Source organism: Hylobates moloch, unplaced genomic scaffold, assembly GCF_009828535.3.
Source record: "Hylobates moloch isolate HMO894 unplaced genomic scaffold, HMol_V3 SCAFFOLD_24, whole genome shotgun sequence".
NCBI lineage: Eukaryota > Metazoa > Chordata > Mammalia > Primates > Hylobatidae > Hylobates > Hylobates moloch.
The window spans coordinates 20,065,884-20,082,872 of NW_026652299.1; the positions used below are offsets into that span (position 1 = coordinate 20,065,884).

General features: G+C 40.1%; 1 pseudogene; it reads right to left on the reverse strand.

Annotated features, from left to right (window-relative positions):
* Window positions 1-1,679: 1,679 nt before the first annotated feature.
* On the reverse strand, window positions 1,680-1,770 carry LOC116463077 (small nucleolar RNA U13; annotated as a pseudogene).
* Between the last annotated feature and the right edge of the window lie 15,219 nt (window positions 1,771-16,989).

Consider the following 16,989-nt stretch of genomic DNA (forward strand, 5'->3'; position numbering starts at 1 on the left):
ATTTTTCCCTTTAGCAAGCTCTCCAGATATTCTATGAGAACTTGGAGAAAATAAATTTCAATAGAGACATCCACACCCACAAGGTTTAAAAACATGAAGCATAAACATATGAGAGTCAACATGATTTATTCTTCACTTTAGCTATTAGATAAAATGTGAATATGAAATTAGCAAATTAAATTAGATTGATATCTCATCTGGTTAGTAACATCATACTAATAGTTCATTTAAGACCATTAATTATTTTTATACCCCATATGACTAGTTCTTGTTTATAAGAAGGCCTCTAAGGAAAGGAAATGCAGAGCCATCCATTACCAGCAGGCAGAGAGTGTGTGACTTTTTAAGCACCCAGTGGTGTCTATGGGCCACATGAACACCTGATTAGGAGCTCAGGTCATCATTAAAGTCACAGAGACAGGGTGTGCTGTACAAGAAGGACAGCTGTTATCGTAATAGTTAGAACAAGGCATAAGAATCCCTCATCTGACATCCTCCTGGGTGTTTTCTATCACAACTCCCACCTGCTGCCTCACCTGTTGTTGTATCATTACTTAGAAAAATGATTGTAGTGTGACTTGAGGTGAAGCCTTTCGAATTTTCATTAAAAGAAAAAAAATCATTATAAAAGAAAAAAACACATTATATATTCAGTGATACCTCTCTCACTTTTTCTTGAAAAGGACATGAATAATTTGGGAAAGATAAATTCGTTGTGTCATCCTGGGATTTCAATATTAAATTATATTATTTTGAAACCATATGGAACCGCCATTTAGACAGTCAAAAAGAGTTGAAAATAGCAATTTCATATGGTTCAACTTAATAAGAGCTGTTACTCATTGATCATTGTTTGTGTCAGAAAATGTATGAAAAATATCCTTATTTCCTTATTAATCTTCATAATCATCACAAGCAGTGATAGTAGATCTCCATCAGTTCCCATCTTCCTACCTTTGCCAAAGCCGCCTCACATGGACCTTCTTAGGCAAATGAAGTTTCGAGATCAGTCCTCCATCACATACCTCGCCCTGCACTTCCTACCCTATCCTGCACTTACAATTGCCTCTCCTAAGCTCTCTTTTATGGAAACGTTTGTGATGGTACTGCCTAAGACACAGGTGTCGTTATCACACACGCTTAACAGATTACAAAATGGAGGATTAGGGAATCAGGAAGGAAGAGAATTGGAGCAGAAATGAGGCAGGATTTTGAACCCAGGTCATCTTGGCCTAAAATTCTGAGCTTCTTCAACAATTGCCATAGTATCTTTACACTTGATGACTCAATCACCTGATATAAAGCACTGCAAAGGTGACCTAACACATTTGGGCCAAACTGCTAGAATTAACCTTATTCGTATAGTCATGTCAGATCAATAGAAATATTACTTTGTCCTTGTCCTTATGTAATGTCAAAGATCAATGAAACCTCAGAAATGATCTGATGGTTCAGTGTCCCTAGGGGAATTTGCTACAAGTGAAATATTCCAGACCCCTTCTCCAAAGATTCTGAATCTAAGTCAGGGATAAATTCACAAAGATTTACTTTTGTATAACCACCTCAGGTGAGCCCAGTGAGAAACTTCAGGAAAATCTTGGATAAATGTTAACCTAGTCCATTTTCCTTATTTTATTTATTTTTTTAAAGATTTTTTTCACTTAATATTTTTTTCTTCAGGTCAGAGGGTAATGTGCCCGTTGGAGGGTGGCACATCTCACACACGTGCATGATCACCTGATCATCTATGCTCATGAACTACAAAAGGATCTATTGCCTTATTTTATAGATGAAGAAAGTCACTTGAGATGTGAAGCTACTTACCTTACTGCTCTGTTGGTACCGTTGGTACTAGGACTAAATTTGGGTCTCTGAACTCATAATCAAGTGGACTGATTCCTAAACTTTAGCCACAGACCCCAGAAATGCAAGTGTGTAGTAAGCATTATTAAAGGTTAAATAAATAACATGAGTCACACATGCAGTATTTATCAACAAGCACAGCAATGGTCTTTTGATTGAAAGTGGATCTGTTACTAGGCCTCCACTTGCCAGCTAGCCTAGCTCAGCTGCGGACACCAGAAGTCAGTTCAGGCCTAAAAGTGATCAAACTGAAGATTGGATGAAACTTCTAATGAAATCTTCAAACAGAACCTTCCCCAGAAGTCACCTTTTTCAGACTAGTCTGGGTTGGAAATACCAACTTCAGGTTTTTAGAGTGAACATGTAAACAATGTCCTCTGTAGATGGGCCTAAAACAAGCCTGATCTTTGGACCTCCTAAGAGATGCTATGTGTTTGGACAAGGTCTTGGATTTATCCAATCAAATGCTTACTTTAGTGGTTTTGTAGCAGTTCCTTGTATGTGGTGAAAAGGCAGACTGAACAAAAATCTCCAGATCAGAGATATGGGGATGGGACAGGAGAGTATAATAAATTCCCTCCTAATACACACTAGTACCATGTGGATGGCAGCCGTGAGCTCCTTGCACTTGGTGAAATGGTCACTTAGTGTGTGATACAGTACCTGCACCTCCATGCAAGACTATAGACGTGGGGGGCTTTTACTTGCATCTGGGAGCATGCTATGTTGCCTCTGTCAATAACTATCTCTATAAATTTTAAAGTTTCGGTTCAGATATAACTTTTGCATCCTTCATCTGTGGCTGTTGGTGTCTTTCCATCAATCATATCCCATGGCCCTGTTGTGATAACCACGCACCCACAGTCCTCAGTTCATGTAAGCATACACAATGCATAGTAATGAAGATGATGCTTTGGACATGCCACTTATATTTCTACAAGTCTCTATAAATCCAAGGCAAGGTCCTAAGGTGCCCGCTGGTGCCCCACAGAATTCTCTCCTGAAGCCAGTTCTGCAGCCTCCATATCTGTTTAGTCTTTGTTTCATCGTTCTCTGCCCTCTTGATGTTGTTAGTCTATTTAACAGGCATCTATTATTTAGGCATCTAAGCCTCCATTCCATCTGGAAAGCTGTCTACGCTTTTGTGAAGACCTGCATGATCCCTGTCCACTGCCCACAGTCAAGGGTGAGGGGCGGCTCAGCAGGCACGTCCCTGCTCTTACCTGCTGCCTCTGTTCCCTGCTCGTTGGTTGATTGTGCTCGGTGCCCATCAAGTTAGGGCTCCAGCATGGCCTGATGTCCGCAATTCTCTCTCATCCAAGACTTCAGCGCAGCACAAGCAGTGTTTTGTTTTTTGTTTGTTTGTTTGTTTTTGAGATGGAGTTTTGCTCTTGATGCCTAGGCTGGAGTGCTATGGCGTGATCTCAGCTTATTGCAACCTCTGCCTCCCAGGTTCAAGCGATTCTCCTGCCTCAGCCTCCTGAGTAGCTGGCATTACAGGTGCCTTCTACCACGCCCGGCTAATTTTTTGCATTTTTAGTAGAAACGGGGTTTCACCATGTTGGCCAGGCTGGTCGCGAGTTCTTGATCTCAGGTGATCCACCCGCTTCAGCCTCCCAAAGTGCTGGGATTGTAGGCATGAGCCACCACGCTCGGCCGGCACGAGGAGTTTTGAGGTATATTTACAACCAGAAAGAACTAATACAGATGCTCACAGAATCAACTGTAACATGATTTTATCTAAAAATCTGCCCTTTTCAGAAAATTCCAACATTTGATTTTTGGGCAAATCAGTTATTTCTTATGAAATTAAAAACTGAATTCTCATAGGATTTCAGAAATGACTCTGATTTCAAAGTGCAAACTGCTTCAAAGCCTGAACTAACCACTTAACATGAACTACATCCGAAAACTCTAATTCGGAAATATGATGTTATCTACTTTGTAAAAATCTTTCTGTGGTGTAGTACTTAGCACTGGGGTCACTTCTGACCACCAATATGGAGAAATGAAATATTTTTATGTGATTATCTTCTTTTCCTCATCCTTGCTCTTAAACACTATATTTCTCTTTGATGCCCTATGTTTATTTTAGAGCATTTTCCAAGTCTTTTAATATTTTCTAATTCTGCCCTGCCCTCCTTATGTTACTATCTAAAAACAAAAACAAAACAAAACACAAAAGCCCACCTAATTCATATTAAAATGTATTGCAGACAAACGACTTACCCACATATCAAGGAGTTATTATAGAATAAAATATATAAACATAAACTACTCAGATCTGATAGTCTTGGATGGATTATAAGGCATTATTTTGATTTTATGTGGCCTGAAATGATTATTGTGAACTAATGATCATTTTTCTAATATTGGGTGACAACATGATTACTTGGTTTTGTTGTATGCATCGTAAACAGATCCTTTAAAAAGCAAAACCATGCACTGACAAAGTGAATTAGACAGTTTGTAAGTATGAAAATAAAACATTTACATAGCTTAAAATATCCCAACTAAAGAGCCTATTTCTGAGAGAAGGGTAAAAATTTTTGAGAACAGAATTCTTTGGAAAACATAATCGTGCTAGGGAGGAAAGATGCCAGATTCTTTGGAATTTTTGAACTCAGATATAAACTGACTGATCTAAATATAGGGAGTTACTTTGTAAATTGAAAATGCATTAGGACATTTTACCCGCACTCCCATGGGAATGCCTTGTCTGGAATAGATGTGCATAGGGCCGTATTTTGTTTGGTTTGAAAGGAGCGTGAAGATTGAAGGGCATTTTGGTCCTGCTTTGATTATTGTAATGCCAACACACTTTTGTTTGATGCAAGCCTGGTGACTCCTGGCGAGAAGAGAATTATGTTTGTGGAATGAGAGATTTTCTGGATGAAGAAAAGAACACATGACAGCCTCAGTTTTCTGCCACATTCTGAATTAAATGTAAAAATACATGTTTGTCGTTCCTAGAATGCTGCAGCAACTCTAGGTGATTTAGATACAGTTTAGAGAAGACCCTTCAAATGCCAATGACCTTCCAGAATGCTTTACATCTTAGAGTAACACTAGCAGACGTGGAGAAAAATTAGTTGGATTTACAAAATAGCCAAACTGGGTTACTGGGATCCTGAGGGGCAACCAAAAGCCCTGGCTTTGCCTTAGTCTTAGTATACACAACACATTCCAGTTTCATGGGTCTATAAATACCATTTGACTTTCTCAAATGATAAATTAGTGGCTCCCAAGAGGAAATGAAAATAAAAAAAGTCAAGCAATTCTTTTGTCTCAGCCTCCTGAGTAGCTGGGATTACAGGCATACACCACCACACCCGGCTAATTTTGTATTTTTAGTAGAGATGGGGTTTCTCCATTTTGGACAGGCTGACCTTGAACTCCTGACCATAGGTGATCCACCCGCCTCAGCCTCCCAAAGTGACGGGATTACAGGTATAAGCCACCGCGCTTAACCTGAAAATTAAAAGATTTTGAAGCATCTCATGGAGAAAGAATTATAATAGTTCAAAGCTAGAAGGAGAAAAAAGAAACAATACATTGATTAGATGCACCTAGCACAGATCAGAACCAATTCTTGTTTAATTCTCACACCACCCTCCAGCTTCATGTTGTTATCCTCCTTTGGCCAATGAACCTGAAGGTCAGAGTGGATTTCCCAAAGTCTCAGAGCCATTAAGCATTCCAGACGACCCTTCATTTTTTACTACCTCTGTCTGATAGGACACAGAATTGAGAGAAACTCCCAGGGCGGGGTCAAATATTTCCACCAGGACTGCCGAGAACCTTGGTTTCCTCTAAAACAAACACACTGGCTTTTCACAGCCAAACAGACCTTGTATTCAGGGCTAAGAGGTGAGTTCTCAGTTATCTGTGTGGTCCCAAGCATACCATTTTCTGGGTGGCCCACTCAACATGACAGAGCCTTCAGTGAAGTTTCTCTCCTTTAATTACATTCATTAGTTTTGTCTGGTAGTCCAGTTCTACCCTGTGGACTGTTTATGGGGCCCTGGTTCCTGTCTAGCTCTTTCCCCTATCTCATCCCCCAGGGACCCTAGGGCCTTGGCTTTGCTAATTCCCAACCACCCCCACATCTCCACTGAAGAGCTCAGAATATCTTGAGCCCTTGTCTGAGAACCTCAAATGTCTGAATGTCTTCTCTTCCAATCTCTGTCATTTAGTCCACTATGCCTGAAAACTTCTTAATTCCTTTCAGAAAGTAAGACCATGCATGTTTGAACACTCTGACCTTTAGAAATTGCATCTTTATATCAAACCCAAATCCTTCTTCCTGTGGCTATTACCTAAGTGGTCCTGGTTCTTAAATTGACTTTTTTTTTTTTTTTTCTGAAGGCTCACGGCAAGCAGGTGACCATGTTAAGTGCCATTTCTTACAGCAAATGAAAAATATCTGGAATTGATTCAAGTTCCTAGGCTCAAGATGACATTCATTCATTTATTCAAAATACATTTTTTTTTGAGTGACTAATAGTACCCACTGTCCACATTAGTGGGCAAAAGCCATGAGAAATAAGTCTGATCTCTCTTCCCTAGGAAAAAACCTTTAAATCTTTAAAGGAGACAGTTATCTTTTGACAATTGAGTCATCTCTAGGCTTAAAGGCTTCATGTATCTAGTTCTTTCTGTCTATGATATGACCTCTTTTTTTAGAGGAAGTCTCATTAGAATATAAGTACCAAAAGGCTATGGACTACATTGTGTTCCTCTTTACATCCACTGTGGCTAGCAAATTGTTAATGCTTAATAAGTAGCTTTAAAAATAATATGAATACATCATGATTATTTCTGGAACTCTTCTAAACTGAGCTGAAATTTGAACTGAGTCTCTTTTAGCTAGAATTTACAAACTTACTTCCTGAATGAAATGGAATCAGTGAAATAGAAATCATTTTACATTGAAAGGGAAAAGATCATAACGTGATGTTTTAAGGAAACAACAACAAAATTAGAACATAAATTGTCTAATCAGGTCGAAAGTAGGCATTACAAGAATAAGCTTATAACTGCAGGCAAATCAGAGATTCTGGAACACATAGGTATTAGGCTGATTTTGCATTGCTATAAAGAAATACCTGAGCCTGGGTAATTTATAAGAAAAGAGGTTTAATTGGCTCACAGTTTTGCAGGCTTTACAAGAAGCATGGTGCTGGCATCTGCTCAGTTTCTAGGGAGGCCTCAGGAAGCTTACAATCATGGCAGAAGGTGAAGGGGGAGCAGGCACATCATATGGCGAAAGCAGGAGCAAGAGAGAGAAGGGGGGCATGCCACACACTTTCACATGACCAGGTCTCATGAGAACTCACTATTGTGAGGACAGCACCAAGGGGATGGTGCTAAACCATTCATGAGAAATTCACTCCCATGATCCAATCACCTGCCACCGGGCCCCACCTCGAATACTGGGGATTACAATTCAACATGAGATTTGGGTGGGAACAAATACACAAACTATATCAATATCTAAGAGAACCAATGAATCCAGGAGCTGGTTTTTTGAAGAGATCAACAAAATTGATAGACCGCTAGCAAGACTAATAAAGAAGAAAAGAGAGAAGAATCAAATAGACTCAATAAAAAATGATAAAGGGGATATCACCACTGATCCCACAGAAATACAAACTACCATCAGAGAATACTATAAACACCTCTATGCAAATAAACTAGAAAATCTGGAAGAAATGGATAAATTCCTCAACACATACACCCTCCCAAGACTAAACCAGGAAGAAGTTGAATCTCTGAATAGACCAATAACAGGCTCTGAAATTGAGGCAATAATTAATAGCTTACCAACCAAAAAAAGTCCAGGACCAGAAAGATTCACAGCCGAATTCTACCAGAGGTACAAGGAGGAACTGGTACCATTCCTTCTGATACTATTCAAATCAATAGAAAAAGAGGGAATCCTCCCTAACTCTTTTTATGAGACCAGCATCATCCTGATACCAAAGCCTGGCAGAGACACAACAAAAAGAATTTTAGACCAACATCCCTAATGAACATCAATGCAAAAATCCTCAATAAAATACTGCAAACCGAATCCAGCAGCACATCAAAGAGCTTATCCACCATGATCAAGTGGGCTTCACCCCTGGGATGCAGGGCTGGTTCAACATACGCAAATCAATAAACGTAATGCAGCATATAAACAGAACCAAAGACAAAAAACCACATGATTATCTCAATACATGCCGAAAAGGCCTTGGCAAAATTCAACAGCATTTCATGCTAAAAACTCTCAATAAATTAGGTATTGATGGGATGTATCTCAAAATAATAAGCTATTTATGACAAACCCACAGCCAATATCATACTGAATGGGCAAAAACTGGAAGCATTCCCTCTGAAAACTGGCACAAGAAAGGGATGCCCTCTCTCACCACTCCTATTCAACATAGTGTTAGAAATTCTGGCCAGGGCAATCAGGCAGGAGAAAGAAATAAAGGTTATTCAATTAGGAAAAGAGGAAGTCAAATTGTCCCTGTTTGCAGATGACATGATTGTATATCTAGAAAACCCCATTGTCTCAGCCCATAATCTCCTTAAGCTGATAAGCAACTTCAACAAAGTCTCAGGATACAAAATCTATGTGCAAAAATCACAAGCATTCTTATACACCAATAACAGACAGAGAGCCAAATCATGAGTGTACTCCCATTCATAATTGATTCAAAGAGAATAAAATACCTAGGAATCCAACTTACAAGGGATGCGAAGGACCTCTTCAAGGAGAACTAGAAACCACTGCTCAATGAAATCAAAGAGGATACAAACAAATGGAAGAACATTCCATGCTCATGGGTTGGAAGAATCAATATCGTGAAAATGGCCATACTGCCCAAGGTAATTTATAGATTCAATGCCATCCCCATCAAGCTACCAATGACTTTCTTCACAGAATTGGAAAAAACTACTTTAAAGTTCATATGGAACCAAAAAAGAGCCCACATCACCAAGTCAATCCTAAGCCAAAAGAACTAAGCTGGAGGCATGATGCTACCTGACTTCAAATTATACTACAAGGCTACAGTAACCAAAACAGCATGGTACTGGTACCAAAACAGAGATATAGACCAACGGAACAGAGCAGAGCCCTCAGAAATAATGCCACATGTCTACAACTATCTGATCTTTGACAAACCTGACAAAAACAAGCAATGGGGAAAGGATTGCCTATTTAATAAATGGTGCTGGGAAAACTGGCTAGCCATATGTAGAAAGCTGAAACTGGATCCCTTCCTTACACCTTATACAAAAATTAATTCAAGATGGATTAAAGACTTAAATGTTAGACTGAAAACCATAAAAACCCTAGAAGAAAAGCTAGGCAATACCATTCAGGACATAGGCATGGGCAAGGACTTCATGTCTAAAACACCAAAAGCAATGGCAACAAAAGCCAAAATTGACAAATGGGATTTCATTAAACTAAAGAGCTTCTGCACAGCAAAAGAAACTACCATCAGAGTGAACAGGCAACCTACAGAATGGGAGAAAATTTTTGCAACCTACTCATCTGACAAAGGGCTAATATCCAGAATCTACAATGAACTCAAATTTACAAGAAAAAAACAACCCCATCAACAAGTGGTCAAAGGACATGAACAGATACTTCTCAAAAGAAGACATTTATGCTGCCAACAGACACATGAAAAAATGCTCATCATCACTGGCCATCAGAGAAATGCAAATCAAAACCACAGTGAGATACTATCTCACACCAGTTAGAATGGTGATCATTAAAAAGTCAGGAAACAACAGGTGCTGGAGAGGATGTGGAGAAATAGGAACACTTTTACACTGTTGGTGGGACTGTAAACTAGTTCAACCATTGTGGAAGTCAGTGTGGCGATTCCTCAAGGATCTAGAACTAGAAATACCATTTGACCCAGCCATCCCATTACTGGGTATATACCCAAAGGATTATAAAACATGCTGCTATAAAGACACATGCGCACGTATGTTTATTGTAGCACTATTCACAATAGCAAAGAGTTGGAACCAACCCAAATGTCCAACAATGATAGACTGGATTAAGAAAATATGGCACATATACACTATGGAATACTATGCAGCCATAAAAAAGGATGAGTTCAAGTCCTTTGTAGGGACATGGATGAAGCTGGAAACCATCATTCTCAGCAAACTATCACAAGGACAAAAAAAACAAACAATGCATGTTCTCACTCATAGGTGGGAATTGAACAATGAGAACTCATGGACACAGGAAGGGGAACATCACACTCCGGGGACTGTTGTGGGGTGGGGGTAGAGGGGAGGGATCGCATTAGGAGATATACCTAATGTTAAATGACGAATCACCGGGTGTAGCACACCAACATGGCACATGTATACATATGTAACTAACCTGCACATTGTGTACATGTGCCCTAAAACTTAAAGTATAATAAAAAAATAAAAGAATTAAGGATACCAGGAGCTTTAGGTTTATTTATTCAAATGAAGAATTTCCCAGAAGGTGATTTGATTCTTATCAGCAGCATAGCTTAAAGCTCTCACCAGCAGAACCCACCATCTTCCTACGGATATTTTTCAAATACGTATTTAGGTTTTTTTTTTTTTTTTTTGGAAATGGAGTCTCCCTCTGTCACCCAGGCTAGAGTGCAGTGGTGCGATCTCGGCTCACTGCAAGCTCTGCCTCCCGGGTTCACACCGTTCTCCTGCCTCAGCCTCCCGAGTACGTATTTAGGTTTTTACCTTTGAACTCCTAGTACTTTGTGCCAATGCCAATTAGTTGTGAATTTACTCTTGTACTATCCTCTGGCATCTCTTAAACTATCATTTCCTATTTTTGTGATATTTTACTTTTCTTGCATGTATTCTTTGTTTCTTTAACCAGAGTAAAGTCATTTTTCGTAAGAAGTGCAATGTCTTTCACTTCTTTATGTATCTCATGAAGTCTGTAAGAATGCTGTTCTACTAGTCAGACAAGGCAGACATGCTGTGACACATAGACTCACCGATACGTAATGGCTGAATTATAACAGAAGTCTAGATCTTACTCACTTAACCAAGGTTGGCATTCTTGTTCCTGTTCATGAACAGCTTTTCGCCACATATAGACTCAGAGCCAGCTCCTCTCAATGTGTGGTTCTTCCTATCTTAGGATTTTATTGTTTTCTACATTGAGCTTGGAGAAGCTGAAAGAGCCTGAAGAGCCAACTGGTCCTTTTTTTTTTTTTTTTTTGAGACGGAGTCTTGCAATCTCAGCTCACTGCAACCTCCGCCTCCTGGGTTCAAATGGTTCTCCTGCCTTAGCCTCCCAAGTAGCTGTGATTACAGGCGCCCGCCAACACACCTAGCTAATTTTTGTATTTTTAGTAGAGACAGGGTTTCACCATGTTGGCCAGGCTGGTCTTGAACTCCTGACCTCGTGATCCACCCACCTCAGCCTCCCAAAGTTCTGGGATTACAGGTGTGAGCCACTGCGCCTGACCCATGGTCCTATAAGACTTGGCTTACAAATGCCAACATTTCCAGTCAGTGTTATTGGAGAGATGAGTCATATGGCCACACTAGAGGCATAGGAGACTGGGGATGTGATATAGTCTTATCCTGGGCAACCACTTCCTAGACACAGATTTATACCCTGAAATACAAAACTGGATTTTGATGGACAGCTAGCTATCTCTGCTAAGCACAAAGTCGGGTTTAACAAATATTTGTTGATCTATTTGTCAGTAGTAAAGATCAAATTGCTTTTATTTCTCCTTGGAACAGTGCTATTTAATATCTTGGAAATTTTAGAAAACTCTGTAATGATGTGCGGTAGATTATGCATTTCTTCAACAATGATTTGAAAGATTGCTGATGTTTATCTAGGGAGATGTGAAGCAATTTAATATTATTAATTGCTAACAAACGGATAAGATTTACAAGAATTGTCAAAGCTTAAAGCTCCAAATAATCATTTCTCACACAAGAAGATTTATTATGCTATTATGCTTTATTTCTATCAGGGTTCCTAAAGTGCAATCACTGTTCGCTATTAAATTTTTATTGCACATTTAATTTATCTTTCCCTCTAGTGGGGAAACGTGTTAGAGAATTCATTTGACACTAGTATCATCTCCCCTTCTTTTTTTTCTCACCACTTCTGCACCCCCTGAAATAGATAGGAGTATATTTGTATCTTGGTATTAATTATACAAGAGCTGAAGAGAACAATGCCTACTGTTGCCTGAAGGGAATTACCCAGCCTGAATTAGCTTTATGAAGAACCAAGTGGACTTCTGTTATAAATATCCACTTTCGGTGGTTGATAAAGAATTCTGGGAAAAATCCATTTATAAGCTAAAGCTTGGTTTTCATCGATTAAAACAGAAAGCAATTTTGGTTTTCAAGTATTAAAGGCAGACTGCTTGTTAAAAGTTGGGGTCGGGGGGCTATTTAGTTTATAAAGTGCTGTATTGAAAATGACATTTTATGTTTCTGAAGGTATACCTTTCATGTGCAAAGCTTAACAAACTTGTTCCCTATCCCACTCCCTGCCCCAAGAGTTGAATCAGGAGGAAAACAGTGATATAGGATCTGAAAACACCTTTGCTGTCACCAAGGCCTTTCTCTTAACAAGGCAGATTCAATGGAAACACGATCAGCCCTGATACGGTGGATGCCTTCTCTTGATTTTCAGAAAGATTTCTAGCTCTTGGGCCTAATTCACTAAGACAGAAGTCAGATTGTGTTATTGATTAATCTGAAGCTTTTGTCTCTCACAGGATTCGATAACACACCACAACTGTTTTTTTTCACACTGAACAACTACCAAAGTTTTGTTTGTATTTTGGGTAAGAGGCTAAACTTGACAAAATGTCAGTGATCCCATTTCTAGTGTCTTAGTGAGGCTACACTTTTTTCCTTTGACTTAACAGTGTGGCCTGAACATCTGGTCTGCTGAACTCAGGAGGGAGTGCATAGAAGTCTTACCTCTCCCAGGAAGAATCTGCGAATCCTTCAAAGAGTTGTCATTACAACTTCAATACACCCTTATTGTCTACTCCTCTAAGAGCACTTTTCCCCTCATCCCACCCAATGTATTGAATCTGCATATTTGCCAATGACTATGTTTTTCTGTTGCCTTATGGATATTGACATGAATGCCCTGAAAGACAATGAAATTCATGCTCCAGAAGAAGAAGGATTTACAGCTGACATTTACAGAGTTTCCACAGTGGATAGTAGATCTATCAGGGCTTTAGGTGTTGCTGAGTAATTTTTCCATCTTTCTGTTGCTACCTGGATGTAAGAGCTAGATGAGGAAGGGTGAGAGCCCCACCAAAACTGAGCTGCCTTCCTTGCTCACCTTCTGGCATCACCACCCTGGAACCTCATGCATTACCCTCAGCCTTGGCACATTATCTGCATGGCTTCTGCATTGGCCATGGCATACGCGTGTAGCCATACGCTCTAAAGTCTCCTGTCAGCCTCAGAACCACCAGTGGGGCAAGCTCTCCCTTCCATTACTGATTGCTATAGTATTAATAGAATGCCTGGGCTCCTGGCATCACTGGCCTAAGGGACTATACCTCTCTCGCCGACCCGGTGCTTAGTAGGTGCTCAATAAATGTTGTTTCCATGTTGTTTAGCACTTGGATTGATCTGTTCCAAAGGCGCCAGCCCCTTCCCTTTAACTGATTTCCAAGTTTCCTCCACTGTGTGAGAATTAACAATAGCAATGCCATTTTTCTACCTTGGTGACTGTGTTTCCTAACTTGGTGACAGTGTTCCCAAAAACAAAGCAAAGGTCAGCCTCACTCATACCTTTAACAGAGCGTAAGAACCCTGACCACAACAAAGCCTGACTGGCCCTGACTACATCCCTCCCCAGCCCCTTACGGTTCCAGCCTGCCAGCGCTTCCCCAACCCCTCCCCTGTAGAAACTGGCTTATGAAAACCTCAGCTTACAAGCAATCAGGATCTCAGCCAGATTCCTGACTGAGAACTGTCGCAGGCTTATTCTTGTAAATAAACCTATTTGGCCATTGAGTTGCCTTGTCTCTCATTTCCTTCCTTTAAATATCTCCCTAACTCTCTGAGATTGTTCAAGACAGACAGACAGACACACACACACACACACCCCACATCAGTCTTAAAACTTCCTACTGGTTATAAGTAACTGAAGTGTATTTGGACTAGTTCAAAGTAAAGGCAATGATAGGGAAGGAGGTGATTGGTTTAAGAGTAGAACCAGCTACAAAGGGGCAGGAAGTGGCGCATCCATAGCAGAGACTACTCTCTCCATCGTCCATGGGGCCTGGAACTCCCTTCTCAGGCTTTCTCAACACATTTGTTTCTTTTCTTCTCTGAAGACCAGCTCTCTCTCTCAAGCACACCCTCTCTGCTTCTCAATTAATTTAACTTGCAAGTAACTTTGTTTTGCGTAATACTGCCTGAAGCCTCGACTCTATACATGAATGTTTGGCTCAAATACACTTCATCAACTATGTTCAGTTTTTATGTCCTTTTGTTCAAATTGTTAAATTCAGGCAATGCTGCAAATCTGTCACATGCCAGCTGACAGTCTTCTGTATTGAGGACCAGTTAAAATTCATTGATATTATGAAACTAGTAGTGTCATTTACTAGGAATGGGTGATTTACTTTATTATTTATTTATTAAATTTAAATCATGAATAGTTCCATTGGTTTAAAATTTATAAAATAAAAATAATAAGCACAGAAAGCTGGGAAGATTTTTACCAATGTTTTCAAGTGGAAACAAAAAAAATTAAAATAATTTTTTTTCTGTTTTTCATGTTTCTGAACAATTTTCCTGGGTAAAATGTAATTTACATTCTGAATGTGAATTATGCAATTTGTATAATAGAAAATGTTTTTCTCTTCTTTTCTAAATAAATGTAGAATAAATACTTAAGGAATATTGATTAGAAAGGCCATTGAATGACAACTGTTCTCAGAGTGCCTGCATCTCTAATGCTGGCCACGGCTCCCTTGACCCTCAGAGCAAGTTCTGCCACCGCATTATCTTCAAAAGGTGTTCAGGAATTTGTCCAGCTTCCCAGGTAAGGGCATTTAACCTCGGCTGCTCTGGACTGCTGGCTGCATCTGTCCCCTGGTCAAGGGAAGCCTTGGATGGAAGAGCAGCTGTCACAAAAAGGGGCAGGACAGGCATTGGAAGCAGCATTTGTCTTTGCCTGTTTGTCTCTCTGCCAGGATAATTGGCACCCATGTAACCACAGAGGACAAGAGACCCCTGCATCTGAGCAGAGGCTGATCCTTTACTAGGCTGTTTTGCTTTTTAGTTTGATTTCCTCCCAGCAAGCCACTTCCCTGCAGTCATGTAATGCCATTCTGATTTGGTTTGGCAGCATTAATCTAAGGAACATGTTTAATAGCTCAGGGATGGTTATTTGCATGATTTTTTTTTTTTTCTGATAGCCGCTGTCCCTTTTTAACACTGGGGGCCTTGAGGCTGCCAAGGCCTTGCTTTAGCCTGGAGCCCAGATTTCTCCATGGAGCTGCTCTGTGTCTGCCGTTGCTGCTCACCCTGTATTGCGCACTTAGAGGTGTTCTAATTCAGGACAACTGTCTGCTGTCAGTGAGGAATTAATGCATGTGGCCCTACAGTGGAAGGCAGCAGCACCTCTAGGCAAGCTGTTTTCCTTGCTAACTCATTGTATGCCTGTGGGTCAGATTCCTTCAGTCCCCAGGGCAGTGATTCTCCAGGCGGGGCCTGTCTCAGTGTCCAAGTGATGGATTGCATTGTTTGAAAATTCATGGCTGAAGCTGCTGTCAGATGTACTGAAAGCAACTGTCATTGTGGAGGGAGAGCGAGCAAAGGGCTCACCTTAGAAGCTGTACACTTTCCAGATTTTGTGTCGCTTGCTATTAGCATCAACAGCCCACGGCCATAGAACCTTTGCCTCTCTTGACTTCCCTGATTCTGTCCAACGCTATCCAAGCAGCGATTCATACATGCAGTCTTGCTGCCCTCTTTAATTTTCCCCTTTCCCACAGATTTACTACCCATAGTCACCCTCAATTTCTTCTGTACAGCACTACTCTCTGTACAGCGTTCCCCTCCTTAGCTAGAGTCTTCATCCCACCCAGCAAGCACTGAAATCTAACAGTGGGGAGCCAGGAAGAGGACATTTTTATGTAAATAAATAAATATCTACACTTCATTTACAGTGTGACTCTGAAATAAAGTCTTTTTACCTAAAGGAAGTGAGTCAAACTATTTTCACAACTAGTCCCACAATGATTTCTCTGATGATTTGCATGGGGGCTTCTCGGGGCACTGCTACTGGGTACAGAAGTTCTTATCACTTGTAATTCCTCAAAACATGAAGCATGTGGACAAGAAATTGGGTCTAGGAGAATAAAATAAAACAGACAACAGAGAGAGGATCATTAAAATGCAAATCCCAGCTGCTCTACAGGGTTCATTTTGTCTCATCTTCTCTGTGAAACCTTCATCTACTGCTCTAGCTCCATACACCGATATGGTCCTCTTTAATGTCTACAGATCCTACAACTGTTCTGGGAAATACGTGACTAAAATTTGTACAGTGTTAGGTCAGTTTCTGGGTCTTTAAAAACTTCAAGCTTTTTCTCTAAATTGGGATGAAAACCAAACTCTAAAGTATTTAAAGAGGCTTATTCTGAGCCAGTATGAGTGACCATGACCCAAGAAAGAGTCTCAAGCCGTCCTGAGAAAGTTGCCTAAGGTGGTCAGGTTACAGTTTGGTTTTATATAATTTAAGGAGACAGAAATTGTAGGTAAAATCATAAATCAATATGCAGAAGGTATATATTGGTTCAGCCTAAAGAGGAGGGATATCTTGAAGGGGTGGATGTCAGGTCATTAAGTGGATTCAAAGATTTTCTGATTGGCAGTTGTTGCAAGAGTTAAGCTTTGTCTAAAGACTTGAAATCAGTAGAAAGAAATGTTTTAATTAAGATAAAAGAGGGTGTGGAGGCCAGGGTTCTTGTTCTGAAGCCTCCAGTTAGCAGCCTTCAGAGAGAATAGATGGTAAATGTCTCTTTTTAGACCTTAAATGTGTCAAACTCTCATTTAATTTCTAGCTCTGGGAAAGGTCTGGAAAGG